Raw genomic sequence first — 19,014 nt, forward strand, 5'->3', positions numbered from 1 at the left:
TAGGGAGAAAGAAGTAAAAATTCTTGAGCATCTAATATCTAAGATTAATTTTGAATTCTGATCTCAGTCAAGCAAGGTAGAGGGCAGGACAGTCAAACAAAGACAGTGTGAGACCCATCATAAAATTGGGTGAAAATAGAACAGGCCAAAGAAAATACACAAAAGGATGTTATACTGAGGAAAAGTATGACTAGTATTTGTGTAGGCATAGAACTTCAGCAACAGGTTGAAGTATGAGGGAGAGTCCATATGCTATAAAATTTGAGGCAAAGGCTGGTGAGGGTTAAGTCAAGTCAGTGGGAATGTGTTATTAAAAACTTTTTAAAATGTTTTATTTATTTCTGAGACAGCATGAGCAGGGGAGGGTCAGAGAGAGAGGGAGACACAGAATCTGAAGCAGGCTCCAGGCTCTGAGCTAGCTGTCAGCACAGAGCCTGACACGGGGTCCAAACCCACAAACCGTGAGATCATGACCTGAGCCGAAGACAGACGCTTAACCGACTGAGCTACCCAGGTGTTCCGGGGAATGTGTTACTAAGAAGATAAAATTGATAGAACATGATCACAGCATTCATATTCATAATCATATTCGTTTTCCCTAAGAAAGGGAATCTGAAAAAAGGAAACGTATTAGAACAATAAAAATAACATACTTAGTGAGTGCTTACTATGTTAAAATATTCTAAGTTTTATATTTGAAATTACCCTTTTAACCACATGACAACTCCATGAGATAATTACTATTATCATCTATAGTAGAGTGAATAATGACCTAGAAATAAAAACAAAATAAACTCAGTTTTATAATCATTAAAAAAAGAAGTAATATAGCCTTAGGATAATGGCCCCCACAAAGGTATAGTGTCTTAATCACCAGAATCTATGGATATTACTTTATTTTGAAAATGATTCTTTGGAGATGTGTTTAATTTAAGGATTTTAAATGGGGAGATTATATTGTATTATCTTGGTGGGTCCCAAATGCCATCACATTTATCCTTATAAGAGAGAGGCAGAGGACATTCAATATAGACAGAGGAAGCCAGTGTAACCATAGAGGCAGAGATTAGAGTGATGTGGCCACAAGTTAAGGAATGCCAGTAATCAGCAGATGCTGAAAGAAACAAAAATCAAAATTTTCCATAAAGCCTCTGAAAAAAATTAAACCATAGTGACATTTTATTTTGTTCCAAAGATACTGATTTTGGACTTCTGGTCTCCAGATCTGTGAGAAAATAAATTTCTGTTCATTTTAAGCTACCAAGTTTGTTGCAACATGCTATGTCAGCCACAGGAAAATACACATGTTATATCTTCATAACAAAAAGGAAAACATTGATATCAAATGACCTGTCTAAGGTCACATATCTATTCAGTAAAATTCTAGGACTTTAACACAAGCAGTCTTCTAGAACTCATAGCTTTATGTTGTTAGTTTGGCTGTGTTATGTCTGAAGTATTTATGAAACTTCAAGCTGGAGAGAGTTTTGGAAATTAGAGTTATGGAAATGGTAGCTAGATTTAATTAGAGTTATGGAAATAGATAAGATCACTTGACTAATACTTAAGATTTATATGAAAAAGGTCCAAAGATAGAATCTGAAGGCAAACACCTAGGTGGCAAAAATATGGAAAGGGAACAACAAGAGAAGCTGAAAAGAAAAGATGAGAGAAAGAACTATAAGGTATATTCCAAAATAAGAGAATTAGAAAGAGAGAGAGCGAATAAAAGAGAAATGAAGGAAAAAAGGAAGGAAGAAGGAACAAAGAGGTAGCTCATACTATATAAAAAACTCATTGAGCTACATATCTGTAATTCATGCAATTTTCTATATATGTGCTATATTTTAATAAATATTTACTTTTTTTTTACAGTTTCAGGCAGATTTATTTTTATATTAAAAAAAGCCTCAAATTGACAAAGCTTCTCAAATATTTACTTTTAAAATGCTACATTGAACTTAAGGAAGATAAGAAGTGAAAATAATGCTTGAGATTATCAATTGAAAGGCACTAGTGAGTGATGCTAGGCAGGCAGTTTAGAATCCTGAGATGGTAAAATCTTAAATGTCCTATAGGATAAAGACAGAAATAAAGGGGAAGCAGCAGAACAAGTGTAGATAATTTTTCTAATGGCATTTTTATTGACTTAAAGTCTGTAAAAAGGAAGGATTTAAAATTTATGGGCAAAAGAGTATTAGTGGATCAAAGTCTTTGAAAAGAACAGGAATCATTTCAATAACAAAGGTTGAAGGACATACTTTGAACAGAGGAGTTGCAGCCCCTCCTGAGTTGTAGGAAAGAAGAGTCTGAGATAGATGTGCAGGCATGGACTAAGAGGGGAAGGAAGTTCCTGACTCTCCTGGGCACTTTTTTGTACTCCTTATCAGCTATCTTCTACCATTGCCACATGAAGAATTATCTCCATGATTTTTATGCTCTGAATATTTTTTAAGACTAGTTTTGGGACCAGCATGCAAAGAAATCATGTAAATTCAATCTTCTCACAATGTGTGTTAAACCAAATAGTATTAATAATGATTTCAGTGTAAAGTCCGTGATTCACTAGGTAGGAATCAATGATATAGAAAAAAATTCAATTTTAGTAAATTTTACTATGTCATCCATTAAACTTTTCTATACACTTTAAATTCTTTTTATCTACTTAGTATTGCAGACATCTGAACAGAAGGCATAGGCAAAAAATCTATGATACAGACTTTAAACTTTTTAATGGTATATTTATTCATAGAATATGAAATAAAGCATAATAGGTCAAATTTGTACATACAGACTAAAGACAAAGGGAGAAGAGGTAAGGCGTTGATTATAGTGACTCAGGATGGTTCTAGCAACTCCATGAAGGAGACACTTATGAATAGAAAGAACCTGAATGTTTAGAAGAAGGAATGACTATTCCTATTAAGTTAATAAATAGATAAAACTTACTTAAACATAATGTAGGTATCAGATGTCTTAAGCGTTTTCTGTGAATAGAACTTAAAACAAAGAAATATTTTGCTTAGCATATGGGGAAGGAAAGGAAAAATAAGATAAAAACAGAGAGGGAGGCAAACCATGAGATCTAAATACATAGAACAATCTGAGCCTTGCTGGAGGGAAGGTGGGTGGAGCAATGAGTTAAATGCGTGATGGGGATTATGTAAGTGATGAATCACTGGGTTCTACTCCTGAAACCAATACTATGATGTATGTTAACTAACTTGAATTTAAATATTTTTTTGAAAAGCAAAAAAATTGTAAAAAATTAAAACAAACAAATAAACAACAACAAAACTTTCCCTCACAAAGCTATGGAGACCCAGAACATATGAAAGAAGAACACGTTTTCCATAGTGGCTGCACCAGTTTTCATTCCCACTAAAAGTGTAAGAGGATTCCCCCTTTTCTGTATCCTTGATAGCATCTGTTGTTTCCTATGTTGTTAATTTTAAACATTTTGAGAAGTGTGAGGTGATATCTGATTGTAGTTTTGATTTGTATTTCCCTGATGATGAGTGATATTGAGCATCTTTTCATGAATCTGTTAGCCATCTGTAGGTCTTCTTGGGAAAAATGCCTATCCATGTCTTCTGCCCACTTATTTAACTGGATCATTTGTTTTTGAGTGTTGAGTTTGCTAAGTTATTTATAGATTCTAATTAGCAACTCTATACAAGATATGTCATTTGTAAATATCTTCTCCCATTCTGAAGGTTGCCTTTTAGTTTTGTTAATTATGTCCTTTGTTGTGCAGAAGCTCATTATTTTGATGAAGTCCCAATAGTTCATGTTTGCTTCTGTTTCCTTTGCCTATGGAGACATATTCAGTAGGAAGTTGCTATGGCTGATGTCAAAGAGGTTGCTGCCCGTGTTCTTCTCTAAGATTTTGATGGTTTCTTGTCTCACATTTAGGTCTTTCATCCATTTTGAACTTATTGTGTATGGTATAAGAAAGTAGTCCTGTTTCATTCTTCTGCATGTTACTGTCCAGTTTTTCAAATACCATTTGTTGAAGAAGCTGTATTTTTTCCATTGGATATTCTTTCCTGCTTTGTCAAAGTTAGTTGACAATATAGTAGAATATTATTCAACCATTAATAAGAATAAAATCTTGCCATTTGCAAAGATATGGTTGGAGTCACAGTATATTATGCTAAGTGAAATAAGTCAATCTGAGAAAGACAAATACCACATGATTTCATTCATATGTAGAATTTAACAAATGAAACAGAAAAACATAGGGGAAAGAGTGAGGCAAACCATAAAGCAGACTCTTTAAAAATTTTTTCTTAATGTTTTATTTATTTTTGAGAGAGAGATAGAGACAGTGTGCGCAGGGGAGGGTCAGAGAGAGAGGGAGATACAGAATCGGGAGGGAGACAGTCTCCAGGCTCTGAGCTAGCTGTCAGCACAGAGCCTGAAGCGGGGCTCGAACCCACAAACTATGAGATCATGACCTGAGCTGAAGTCAGACACTTAGCCGACTGAGCCCCCAGGCACCCCAAGCAGACCCTTAACTGTAGAGAACATACTGAGAGTTGTGTATTCTCTAAACTTGAAACAAAAATTTGAAACAAAAACAAAAAAAAAGAAGTTTTGTATTCTTAGGGAAGTGTGGTTTGTAAATATCCAAGATTGTATTTCATTTACATGTTTATTTTTCCCTTTCATATGCCTTCCTCTTTATGTAATAAGTTATTTTTTTAATAAGCTGAGGTTTTTATCACTCACTATGTATGCAGGTCATAATTCCATTATTCTCAAAATGTTCACAAATATCTTGTTAATATGTGTCCTCATATTTCAAAATATATTAATGTCTGATTTATAAGACAGTAATTTATAAGTTCATTGTTTATTCCTATTTTAAAGCTTAATGCAAGACATCATTGTTTTTTTAATTCTTTTGTATCTACTAGGTCAATTTATATTTCAAAATAGTTGTGGTGGCATATCAATTTTATTGCTTTGTGCATACTCAGGTTAATATTTTAAATCTTCCTTCTTGCAGAAAATCCTCTTGTAACTGTATTTAATTTTCATCCTTAAATATATTAAATATTATTTTATTGATTTAATGCTCATAGTTACTTCACTTTGAAACAGTCATTTTTCATTATATTATCCCCAAACACTATCATCTGTGTTTAAATAAACATTTTTATTTTAATAATATATCTTTCTCATTTTCAGTAATATACTTGACTTCTGTTAGGGCAGGGGAAGCAGTTTAGAGAGGCTCTCAGTTGTACAAATTATACACAAAGGTTAAATTTTTGTTTCTATGGGAAATATAAAGGATAGAAGAGACAGATTATTTAGTAAATTTAATCTATGTATATAGAAAATCCGAATTCTCAAATACCTCTCACTTTCTATCTTTTCTTCCTTCCTTCCTTCTTACCTTCCTTCTTTCCCTTCTCTTTCTCTCTTTCCTTTCCTTCCCTTCCCTTCCTTTCTTTCTTTTTACAACATGTATTTATTTTTACCAGAACAATTACTGAAACTATTGTTTAAGAATCCATTAACCATAACTGTGCATCCTCCCAAATGTTTGGAGCTACTTTATAACATCATTAAGTACTCAAGGAAATTAATAAAAAAATAGAGAAGCAGATTTATAAATGAATATGGACATAGATACTATCTTAGTGATATCCAGTTATTAACTAAATCATAGAGCTGGTGTTCTGATGCTTCTAATGATTCAGTAGAGGTGACTAAACAAATTTTAAGAAATAGAATTGGGAGCTAGAAATGTATAAGGGCAGCCCAGACTAGAAGAAAACATTCTGGAAATTCAACATGGAGACACATCAAGCTGCTAGCAATGCTAGTTTACCTAGGCCTAGAAGAATAACATCTAGAGTTTTGTTCTTAATTTTTTCCTTCTATGATGCACAAGACAGGTGCCATTATATACCCATTATACTCCTATGAATGTGAACAATTTTGATAAAACAGAAAAAGATTTCACATGGAAGAAAAGAATTTAAATCTAAGAATTTTAATTTATAATTATTGATGTTCCACCAGTAATAATCACTTACAAAGAAAATAAGAAAATTACTTCAAAAAATTTTTTTAAAAAAATTACTTCACCGTAGTATAAGTACTCTGATAACTGCACTGAATCACATGTCTAAAGAGGAACACAGATTGCTGTAGGAGTTCATAGGGAAAGCTATTGTTTCTTTCCTATAAGTTCATGCATTTTTATATAAGACTAATTCTGGCCTTGAAGAATCTGTAAATATTTCACCAAGATGAGAGAGAAGGACTATTCCTGAAAGAATAAACTTTCCTACACAAAGGACAATAAATTTTCAAGTAACGTCTGAAGGTCAGTGTGACTGACCTCATATACATATATATATATACATGTATGTTCATGAATAGTAATTATGGGAAAGTAATACAAGACAAAATGGTGAAGGCTTATTTTATTTGTTACTCATTTTGCTATCACCTAAAAACTGAATATAGTAAGTAGACCCTTGAAATCATAGACTTGAACTGAGTGTGCCCACTTAAGGCACAGATATATGCCTGCATCAAAAAAATCACATATGTATACATTTCCAAAAATTATAGCTAAGAGAAGGCTGTCTTTAATAATCAGTAACTAAGGTAAAACTGCATACCATTATCAAATGAACAGAAATCACTTGATTAAAGTATCAGTATAAGGAGCAACTCCGTTCTACAATGAATATAATAAAATATTAAAAAAATAAATGTTTAGTTGATCCAAAGGAAAAAATACAGTTGACCTTTGAGCAACTTAGGGTTTAGGTGTGCCAACTCCTCACCCAGTTGAAAATTTGAATATAACTTCTTCTTCTTCTTCTTCTTCTTCTTTTTTTTTGAGAGAGACAGAGAGAGAGAGAGAGAGAGCGAGCAAGCACGACGGTGGGGGGGGGGCAGAAGGAGAGAGAGAAAAAAATTTTAAGCAGGCTCTATCCTCGGCATGGAGGTGTCCTATGTTGGGCTGGAACCTACAACCTTGAGTTCATGTCCAGAGTCAAAACCAAAAGTCAGACACCCAACTACCCAGGGACCTCTGAGTATAATTTTTGACTCTCTAAAAACTTAACTGCTATAGCCTATTCTGATGAAAAGCCTTAAATTAACATAAAAGTTGATTAAAACATGTTTTGATTGTTATATGTATTATATATTGTGTTCTTACAATAAAGAATAAGTAAACTAGAGAAGAAAATAGTTATTGAGAAAATCATAAGGAAGAAAAGTACATTTGCAGTACTATACTGTATTTCTTGATACCATAAATTTATGTTGTCTGTTCATAAGGTGAATCATCTGTCAGTACATACATCAATATTGGTTATTACATGGTACAAAAGAGTATAGATATTATACATATTACTAACACTAGACATCAAAAATGAAAAGATAATTTGAAAAATAAATTTATATTTATTTGTAGGCATAATAACCAGTGCATTGATCATGACAAAACAACATTATGGTTGTTTCATAGTAGCCTAGTGTAGTCAATATGATTGCTTCACAGTATCCTACTTATACATTTATGAATGAACCATAAAATTTTTATGACATGTAGTATTATGGTCATATTAATAGTACTATATTGGAGCCATTGTTACCGAAACTTAAAAAAAAACTGTGATGATAAGCTGATACACAATTTCTTCAATTATGGGGGGGGCATACTGTATGGTAATGTAATTATTTGAAAACAAAGTTATAAAATAGTAAGATAACTAACACATTAGTAATTTTATGATCAATATCTCTCATCTTATGTCTATGTAAAGATAGGCTCTCCACTTCTATACAAGTCTTGCACATGATGTTCTACACAATGAATATTTAGGAAATGATGATGACAATGATAGAAAAACAGGCTCAGTTCTTATCATATAGCTGTTAGATTTTCACAGAAACACACACACATACACAACAGATAGGCTTTTAAACTGTACAGCATAATAATTATTTACTATCATTAAGTGAAAGGGGATCATCATTTTCCTCATCTTCACACTGCAGGCTGAGGAGGAAAAGAATGAAGAGAAGCTGTTTTTGTCTCAGGGGTGGAAGAGGCAGAAGATATAGAGGAAGTGGAAAGGAAGGAAGAAGAGGCAGGTACTTAGTGTAATTTTACAGAAATACATTGCAATTTCTGTCGTATATTTTTTGCGTTTTCATTTCTTTAAAAATGTTTCTTTACATACCAATCCTTTTCCTGCCATTGCCTGTATCATAGAAATGACCACATTGTAAAAAAAAAAAAAAAAAAAGGCAAAAGCATTCTTGTATAATCAGAATGCTTCTGCCAGATTGTCTACTGTCAATTTCTTTTCTGGTACTGCTTTATCTACATCTTCTTCATCATTGTTTGGCACTGGATCAGATGCACTTATCTCTATCAAATCATCTGTTAATTCTTCTAGTGTGGTGTCTGTTAGCTCTTGAATTTATCCAAGATCCATTTCTTGAAACATTTTGCTCCCCACCTTTTTTGCCATATCCACAATTTCTCTTATTATTCCCTTAATTGGATTTGTTGTAAATCCCATTAAATCATGCACAACATCTGCACACAGTTTTCTCCAGCAGGAATTTATTACTTTAGGCTTGATGGTTTTCAAGGCTTTTTCTATAACAATGATAGCATTTCCAATGGTGTAATCCTTTCTGATTTTCATGATGTTTTCTTTATCAGGGTTCTGTCCCATAGCACTGGTAATCCTTTTCATAGAGTACCATGTATAATGAGCCTTAAAGGTCCTTATGGGTTTCTCCATCTAGAGGTTAAATTAGAGACACTGTGTTTGGGGGCAAATAGACCATTCCTATTACTTCAGTGCTGAATTCATGGGCTTCTGGGTGGCCCGGGGTATTGCCCAATATCAAAAGAACTTTAAAGACAATCCCTTACTGGCAAGGAACTTAGGGACAAAACATGGATGGAATCAATCCTGAAAATGAGTTATTGTTATCCAGGTCTTCGTGTTGTACAACCAAAAGACTGGCAGCTGGTGCTTATTTTTTTTCCCTTTAAGGCCCAGGGGTACCAACTTTACATAAAAGGGGAGTCCTGATTATAAACTGATTATAAAATGCATTTGCACAAAACAATACAATTAGCCTATCCCTTTCTCTCTTAAATCCGGTGGTTGCTTTTCCTTCTTTTAAGAAATGTTGTGGCACCTTTTTCAAGTATAGGGCATTTTAATTTACATTAAGAGTCTCTTCAGGCAGAGATTCTTTCCCCTTAATGACTTTCCTATGGCATCTGGGAACTCATCTGCTGCCTCTTGGTTGACAGAAGTTGTTTCTCTAGTTATTTTGACATTTTTTTAAAAAGCCAAACCTCTTTCTAAAATTATCAAACCATCCTTTGCTGGAATCAAGTCCTCCAGATCTAGATCTTCACATTGCCTTTTCTTTAAGTTGTCATATAATAACTTGGCTTTTTCTCAAATCAAATTAGAGTCTATAGGTATGCCTTCCTCATAGCAATCTTGTACCCACATAGGAGCTGCATTTTTAATACAAGATAAAAAGGTATTTCATGAAAAGTGCAAGCTTTTCACATCTGCTGGCATAGCTCCAGTCACAGTTTCATGAATTTCTTTTTCTTTTTCTTTTTTTTGCAATGATTTTTATGCAGTATTCATTTATGTTCAAATAGTAGGCAACTCCAGCATCAGACCTCAATGAACAGTACATATCCAGCAATTCAACTTTTTTCTTATAATGCCAGCTTGTCTGCTTTTTGGGAACACTCACTTACAGCATCATAGTGGCACTTTGTATGGGTTTCATGTTGTCATTCAGTTTATGGTATTGCACTAAACATGATGAAAAATACATGAGAACTGAAAAAGATTACTTTTTACTGCCATATGAATTTGTTGTAATGAGCATTTTGTGTTGTATATAAGTGTTGAATCACTAAATTGTACACCTGAAGCTAATTTTACATTGTATTTTCACTAACTGGAATTTAAATAAAAAGTTAAAAAACCTGTACCATGGCTGTACCACTCATCGTCTTTCCCTGACACCTCTTAAACCTGGAATTCGTATATGATTATATGCAGGGGATGAGAAAAAAACAAAAATGGCTGACACTGAACTTACTAATATCCTGGTAGGCTAAGCCCTAGAGGAATTCATATTCAATTCATAATTATATGGAAATGTGACTTTTTTCAATGCACAGTGCCCTGATCAAATTTTATATACCCCAAACTTATAACAGTGGATGTAGCACTACATAGACTACTTAGCTAAACATCCTTTTTCTATACTTTCTATATATTTAAATAAATATAACTTTTCTTTTTATGGGATTGTTTAATAATTCTTAAAGAAAACATAAAAAATCTAACTATAACAGGACAAATTTGACAAACTGGAATACATTAAATTGAGAATTTGTGTTTATCAAAGGCACTATTAGGATAATTAATATGCAAGCTAGAGAATGTGAGAAGGTATGTTATTTATCTTAAATATCTAAAGTATTAATAAAAGATAGGCAATTAAATGGAAATACAGACAAAAGATTTGAGGAAGCCTTAATAAATAAGATATTTAAATAACCAGTATACATATAAAAATACTCAATTTTACTAGTTACCAGAAAAATGCAAATTCAAATATGATATATCTGCATTAGCATCAGAATGGAAAATGTTTTTCAAAAATAATACAATATGTTGATATAGAGGTGGCATAACTGAAGCTCACATATGCTATTTTTAGGAGTGCAATTTTGGGCAACTACTGAAAATATCTACTAAATATGTACTAACCCAGCAATTAGTCCCGGAGTAGTCTAAGGAATATGTCCAAGAGAAATGTGTACATAGTTTAAGCAAAAATATACCAAAACCATACTCATGGAAGGACTGTTAGTTCAACTTGAAATGAGAAACTACCCAAATGTTCATTATGAGGACAATAGATAAACTATATTCACATGGGATATCATATAGCCCTGAAAATGAATAAAGTATTTTACAAACAAAATGTTTAGTGAAAGAAGTCAGGTATGAGAGAATGCTGCTGTATGTTTCCATTTTTACAAAATTTAAATCAAGCAAAACAAACCTATGGTATTAGAAATCAAGTTTTGGAGTGAGGCAGAGATTGAATATGGGTGGGGAGGAGAAGGAGCTTAATGTATCTTAATCTGTGCTGCTTGCACAGGTTTGCCACTTGGTAAAAATTATTTGAGCTCCACTTTAATAATTTATATACTTTCTTATATTTAGGTTTTGTTTACTTAAAAATATGTCTTTAAAAAATTATGATTTCAGCAATTAGCTGAGGTCTAATTTGTAGATCAAAAAGGTGGAATTTGTTTTGACAAAGCTTAATATATCTAAATTATCGATTAAAAGTTATCCTTTTATTTCCACTTTCCATACCCTGAAGTACTCTTTTCCATCAATAAATTTTAATATAATCTATTATTTGAGGGATATATCTTTACTTATTGCTGAATTCCAATAAACTGCTTAGTTGATGACCCAAGAAGTATTTTTCTCTCAAAGAACAATATAGAGAGACTAAGAGAGGGAGAGAGGGAGAGAGAAAGAAGCACTGGTTATCCAAGCCCCTATCATGCATTCCCCTTTGTAATATTCAAATCAAAGTTTGATTTGTTTTGATATAAAATTTATTAAATAAAATGGCATGGAGCAAGTAAAAAATGAGAATGGGTTAGAGGTTGAAGATTATAAAGATACATCTCCCATTTCAACCACTATAAATAATTTCAAATCTGTCACTTGTACAGATCAGTTTTACATGTTTTGTTTTTTTCAAATTGTAGAAGATGAACAGATTTTAGACAGGAAAGTTATCAACAGGCAATAAAAACATTGAGTCTTGGAAAGGAAGAGAGAAGACACTTTACAAATTATTCCATTAAATAGATTTTGACAGCTTCATACTATGGCTAAAAGAGTTCCTTCCTTCCTTCCTTCCTTCCTTCCTTCCTTCCTTCCTTCCTTTCTTTCTTTCTTTCTTTTTCTTTCTTTCTTCCTTCCTTCCTTCCCTCCCTCCCTCCTTCTCCCTCCCTCCCTCCCCCCCCCCCCCTCCCTCCCTAATGGGCAGTANCCCTTCTCCCTCCCTCCCTTTCCTTCCTTCCTTCCATTCTTTGTCTCTCTCTCTTCTACCCCCTCCCCCTCCCTCGTATCTTTCTTCTTCATGTAACAACCATGGAAACTATTTAGGAATCAGAGGCTACTTTACTCTAAAAAATTTACAAATTCAGACTCTTAGGTAAAAAGTTGGTAAAGCCATCCCAAGAGTGTAGTCAGAACAAGGAAAAATAGATAAAATATTTTTAAAAAGCTCTATAAAAGTATAAAAACTTCTTAAATTTTCCTCAGTCATCTGAATCCTCAGAGACTATTTCCCCCATCTTTTTTCTCAGCAGTGTGCAATCCAGTTTAGGTAATCTTGGTTGCATTTATCCAAAAAGGTTTTAGAGAGCTGTGTCAATAGTTCAATGACATTTACCTTATAGATGACATTTATCTTTATAGTCATAAAGCAAAACAGCATACCTACTTTATTTTATTTACAAAATAAACTTTCATGTTTTATTTTTGTAAATTTTACATACGAAAACCCAAACCCTGATATAAATCAGAGAAAGCTGGGAATGTTGGAAAGAATGATTTTTTCTTATAAAATACTTTATGCAATGAATTGTTTAGTAAGTTTCACACATTCAGAGAACATTGATTTAAGTAAATGGAAAAATATTTAAGCTGTAAAATGTTAGATATATCTGTGCTTCACAGTTTTTTATTTTAAAATACACTGTATCAGACCCTCTTTCTATATAGAGATATACAAATACTTCACAGTGGTATTTGTAGACAATGGTAAAGCTAGCAATATGATTATAATTAAAATTTAGTTCTGCTGGGGCACCTGGGTGGTTCAGTGAGCTAAGCGTGTGGCTCTTGATTTCAGCTCAGGTCATGATCTTGTGGTTCCTGAGATCAGTAAGGCTTTGCACTGACAGCATGGAGCCTGTTTGGAATTCTCTCTTCCTCTCTTTCTGCCTCTCCCCAGCTCACTTACTCTCCTTTCTCTCTCTCTAAAAAAAAAAAAGAAAGAAAGAAAAAATTTAAAAAAGAAAAAAAGAGAAATTGAAAAAAGAAAAAGGAAAGGAAAGGGAAGGGAAAGGAAAAGAAAAGAAAGAAAAGAAGAAAGAAAGAAAAGACAAGAGAAGAGAAAAAAAGAAAAAAAAAGAAAATTTAGTTCTGTTTTTGGCTCTCTCCACCAGAAGTAAAATAAGAGGAAGCAAAATATTACAATAGAGTTAATGTGACACTATGAGTTTTAGTATATTTTTCCTTCTTTGACAGACAACTGGTGTTTGATTGTTTCTTTGTTTGTTTGTTAAGAGGTGAGGTGTATGTGACAAGTTTCTTCATATCTCAATTAGTACTTTAGTCTAATTTAGAGAAATTATTCAGGAATGAGACTTATCCAAACAAAAACCACCGTTGTTATTGGCAATTTTAGCAGAAACATCTTGTACTGTGTGGTATTGATTTTCTTGAGGAGCTCAAGATATTAATGTCCTCAGTCAAAGATGCTTAAGTATAATAGAATAGTTTCTTTAGAAACACAGTAAGAGGAAATTGGTGGCATTGTCAGTGTTCTTTGCATTTCCTAAATCTAGATGAGAATGATAGAGTCCAAAAATTGAAGACATTTACTGCTATTCCTTGCATCAACATTTCAACCCATGAATTATTCTCAGTCTCAGCACTATGACAGGAAGCCTGCATTAAGGGCAAAGGGAAGTGAGAAATTCAACAAGAATTTTCTTACTGAGTGCTGGGTGCCCAGCACTGTGGTAGACATTATAGTGTACAAAGCATGCAAAACACAGTTTTATTTATACTGAATGTACAAATGTCAGAGGGAAGACAGGGTTTATGTAAGTGAAATAATTTTATAAGGCAAAGCAAAAATTAAATGCTAAAAATGTATTATTCAAATGATAGATGTCAATGAAATTTCAGAAAGCAAAAAGGTCAATGTAGACTGGAGATTTTAGGGGTAAGATTCAAAGAGATGAGTTTGGAACTTGAGCTATAACTGTAAGACCTAACAAATTTTGGAAGTTGAAAGTACTATAATTCTAGAAAAGTAGCCAGCATTTTTTTTGGCCTCTGATTCCTACACATTATGTTCACTATGCATTGCATAAAAAATACATATATATTATATGTTTATTCATTTCCCACTATACCACCCCATTCTATCTCTATTGTTTTCCTTTTTAAAAAAATTTAAAACCAAGTTAGTTAACATACAGTGTAATCATGATTTCAGGACTAGAATTCAGTGATTCACCACTTAAATATAACACTTAGTGCTCATTCCAACAAGTGCCCTCCTTAATGTTCATTGCTAATTTAGCCCATCCTCACATCTCATGGGCTCTGTATGTAAAGTCTCTTATGGTTTGTCTCCCCCTCTGATTTTATCTTATTTTTCCTTTCCTTCCCCTATGTTCATCTTTCCTGTTTCTTCAATTCCTCATATGAGTGAAATCATATGATTTTTGTCTTTCTCTGGCTAACTTCATTTAGCATAATATACTCTAGTTCCATCCACGCTGTTGCAAATGGAAAGATTTCATATACAATGAAATATTACTGGGCGATCAAAAAGAATTAAATCTTGCCATTCATATACATATGGTATATATGTGTGTATATATATATATACACATACATATATATGTGTATATATACATATATATCCATAAATATATATTTAGATATATACAAAAATAAAAATAAATATATATTTATATATAAAGAAGATGTGAGAAAGTCTGGGTTCTTTCCATATTTTGGCTATTGTCAGTAGTGCTGCTATAAACCTTGGAGTTCATGTGTCTCTTCAAATCAACACTCCTTTATCCTTTGGATAAATACCCAGTAGTGCACTTGCTGAGTTGTAGGGTAGTTCTATTTTTAATTTTTTAAGGAACCTCCATACTGTTTTCCAAAGTAGCTGCACCACCAGCAGCACCAAAGGGTTTCTCTTTCCCCACATCCTTGCCAACATCTGTTGTTGACTGAGTTATTAATTTTAGCCATTCTGACAGTGTGAGATGGTATCTCATTGTGGTTTTAATTTTTATTTCCCTGATGATGAGTGATGTTGAGCAACTTTTACTGTGTCTGCTAACCATCTGGGTATACTCTTTGGAAAAGTGTCTACTCATGTCTTTTGCCCACTTCTTCACTGGATTATTTGGGTTTTTGTTTTGTTTTGGTTTTTTTTTTTTTTTGGTGTTGAGTTTGATAAGTTTTTTTATAGATTTTGGATACTGATCCTTTATCTGATATGTCATTTGCAAATAACTGCCATTCCATTGGATGTCTTTTAATTTTGTTGAATGTTTCCATCACTGTGCAGAAACTTTTTATCTTGACGAGATCCCAATAGTTCATTTTTGCTTTTGTTTCCCTTGCCTCCAGAAACATGTTAAGCAAGAAGTTTCCCTGGCTGAAGTCAAAGAGGTTGTTGCCTGTTTTCTTCTCTAAGATTTTGATAGCTTCCTGTCTTATGTTTAGGTCTTTCATGAATTTTGAGTTTATTTTTGTGTATGGTGTAAGGAAGTGGTCCACATTCATTCTTGTGCATGTTGCAGTCCAGTTTTCATAACACCATTTACTGAAGAGATTGTCCTTTTTCTTTTGGATATTCTTTCCTGCTTTGTCAAAATTTAGTTGGCCATACATTTGTGGATCCATTTCTGGGTTCTCTGGTTCCATTGATCTATGTGTCTGTCTTTGTGCCGGTAACTTAGTATCTTGATGATTACAGCTTTTTATAGCTTGAAGTCCAGAATTGTGATGTCTCCAGCTTTGGTTTTCTTTTTCAACATTACTTTGGCTATTCAGGGTCTTTTGTGGTTTTATACAAATTTTAGAATGTTTGTTTTACCTCTGTGAAGAATGCTGGTGTCATTTTGATAGGGATTACAGGGAATATGTGGATTGCTTTGGATAGCATTGACATTTAACAATACTTTTCTTCAAATATATGAAATTTTTGTGTCTTCAATTTCTTTCATAAGCCTTCTATCATTTTCAGTGTATAGATTCTTGAATTTTTTGGTTAGGCTTATTGCTAACTATTTTATGGTTTTTTGGTGCAATTATAAATGGGATAGATTCCTTGATTTCTCTTTCTGCCGCTTCATTATTGGTGTATAAAAGTACAACCAATTACTGTACATTGATTTTATATCCTGCAGCCTTTGCTTAATTCATGTATCAGTTCTAGGAATTTTTGATAGAGTCATTTGGATTTTCCATATATAGTATCATGTTGTCTGCAAAGAGTGAAAGTGTGAATTCCTTCTTACCAATTTGCTTATCTTTTATTTCTCTTTGTTGTCTGATTGCTGAGGCTTGGACTTCCAACACTATGTTGAATAACAGTGGTAAGAGTGGGCATCCTTGTCATGTTTTTGATCTTAGGTGAAAGTCTCAGTTTTTTCCCATAGAGGATAATATTAGGTATTCTTTAATCTCCATGTATTCAGGGTATTTCCAATTTTTTTCTTGTGGTTGATTTTGACTTTCATAGTGTTGTTGTCTGAAAATGTGCAAGGTAAGATCTCTATATTTTTGTACATGTTGAGGGCTGATTTGTGACTCAGTATGTGATCTATTCTGGAGAATGTTCCATGTGCACTTGAAAAGAATGTTATTCTGTTGCTTTAGGATGAAATGTTCTGAATATATCTGTTAAGTCCCTCTGGTCCAGTGTGTCATGCAAAGCCATTGTTTCCTTATTGATTTTCTGCTTACATGGTATGTCCATTGCTGTAAATGGGGTGTTGAAGTTCTGTACTATTTTGATATTATTATCAATGAGTTTATGTTTGTGATTAATTGATTTATATATTTGGATTCTATCACGTTGGGGGCATAAATATTTACAATGGTTAGATCTTGGTGGATAGACCCTTAGTTAGGATATAATGCCCTTCTTAATCTCTTGTTACAGTCTTTATTTAAAAATCTATTTTTTATTATATAAGTATGGCTACTCCGGCTTTCTTTTGACAACCATTGCCATGATTAATAGTGTGCAGCCACTTACTTTCAATCAGCAGGTGTCTTTAGGTCTAAAATGAATATCTTTGGGGTACCTCGGTGGCTTAGTTAAGTGTCCGACTTCGGCTCAGGTCATGACCTCACGGTTCATGGGTTTGAGCCCTGCATCAGACTCTGTGCTGACAGCTAACTCAGAGACTGGAATCTGCTTTGGATTCTGTGTCTCCCTCTCTCTCTGATCCTCCCCTGCTCATGCTGTCTCTATCTCTCTCTCAAAAATAAATAAAGCATTAGAACATTTTTTTAAAAAATAAATAAAATGAATATCTTCTAAGCAAAATATAGATGGGTCTTGTTTTCTTATCTATTCTGTTACCTTATGTCTTTTTTAAAATGTTTATTTTTTTTGAGAGAGAGACACAGAGATTGTGAGCAGGGGAGGGGCAGAGAAAGAGGGAGACACAGAACCTGAAGTGGCTCCAGGCTCTGACCTGTCAGCACAGAGCCTGATGTGGGGCTCAAACCCATGGATGGTTAGATCATGACCTGAGGCAAAGTCAGATGTTTAAGTGACTGAGCCACCCAGGCACTCCAGGATACCCTCTGTCTTTTAATTGGAGTATTTAGCTATTTACCTTTAGAGTGAGTACTAAAAGATATGAATTTAGTGTCTTTGTGTTGCCTGTAGAGTTGGTGTTTCTGGTGATATTCTCTCATCCTTTCTAGTCTTTGTTGTTTTTGGTCTTTTTAAAATTTTGTTTTGTCTTCTCCACTCAAAGATTCCCCTTTAAAATTTTTTACAGGGCTGGTTTAGTGGTCACAAACTCCTTTTGTTTTTGTTTGTTTTCCCAAACAAACTCTATCTCTCCTTCTATTCTGAATGATGCCTTTCTGGATAAAGAATTATTGACTGCATATTTTTGCAATTCAGCAGGTTGATTATATCTTGTCATTCCTTTTTGGCCTCCCAAGTTTGTGTGATAGGTGTTCTGTGAACCTGATCTGTCTTCCCTTTTAGGCTAAGGACGTTTTTCTTCTTGCTGCTTTCATAATTCTTTTCTTGTCTGTGTGTTTTGTGAATTTGCCTATGATATGCATTGGTGATAATCGGTTTTTGATGAATCTATTGGGAATTCTCTGTGTTTCTTTGATTTTGATATCTATGTCTTTCTCCAGACTAGGGATGTTTTCTATTATAATTTTTTCACATAAACCTTCTTCCCCTTTTTCTCTTTCTTCAACTTCTGGATTCCTATGATTTAGATGTTGTTGCTTTATAATAAGCTGCTGAGCTCTCTAAGTCTTATAGTATAATCTTTTGCCTTTGTTTCCCTCTTCATTTATGCTTCATTACTCTCCATCATTTTGCCTTCTATATTGTTAATTGGCTGCTCTGCTTCGTCCATCTTTTCTATCATGGAATCCATTCAAGATTTCATCTCAGTTATAGCATATTTAATTTTGATCTGACTAGGTTTTATTTATTTTGTCTGTGCATAAAGGGATTTTTATGTTTTTTAAACCCAGGCTAGAATTCTTATCGTGCTTCTAAATTCTAGATCAGACATCTTATATCTCTGTTGATTAGTCCCTGGCTGTCATTTCTCCCTGTACTTTCCATTGGGGTAAATCCCTCCAAATGTTTTGTCATTTTGGAGGTAGAAAAATTAATAAAATTAAAATTTTAAATTAGAAAATAAAAACGCAACAAAAGATCAAATAAAGGAAGCTAGATCCTAGATGTGTTTTGGTCTGCTTTTTGAAAGGAGCTTGATAGAACAGAGAAAAAGGTAAAGGAAAGAAATAACAAGGTAAGAAAAAAATTTAAAAATAAAAAAATACGTAATAACAAAATAGAACAAAATTATATAACAGAGTAAAAAATTTTTAA

Source organism: Crocuta crocuta, unplaced genomic scaffold (genome assembly GCF_008692635.1).
Source record: "Crocuta crocuta isolate KB4526 unplaced genomic scaffold, BGI_CrCroc_1.0 scaffold457, whole genome shotgun sequence".
Taxonomy (NCBI): domain Eukaryota; kingdom Metazoa; phylum Chordata; class Mammalia; order Carnivora; family Hyaenidae; genus Crocuta; species Crocuta crocuta.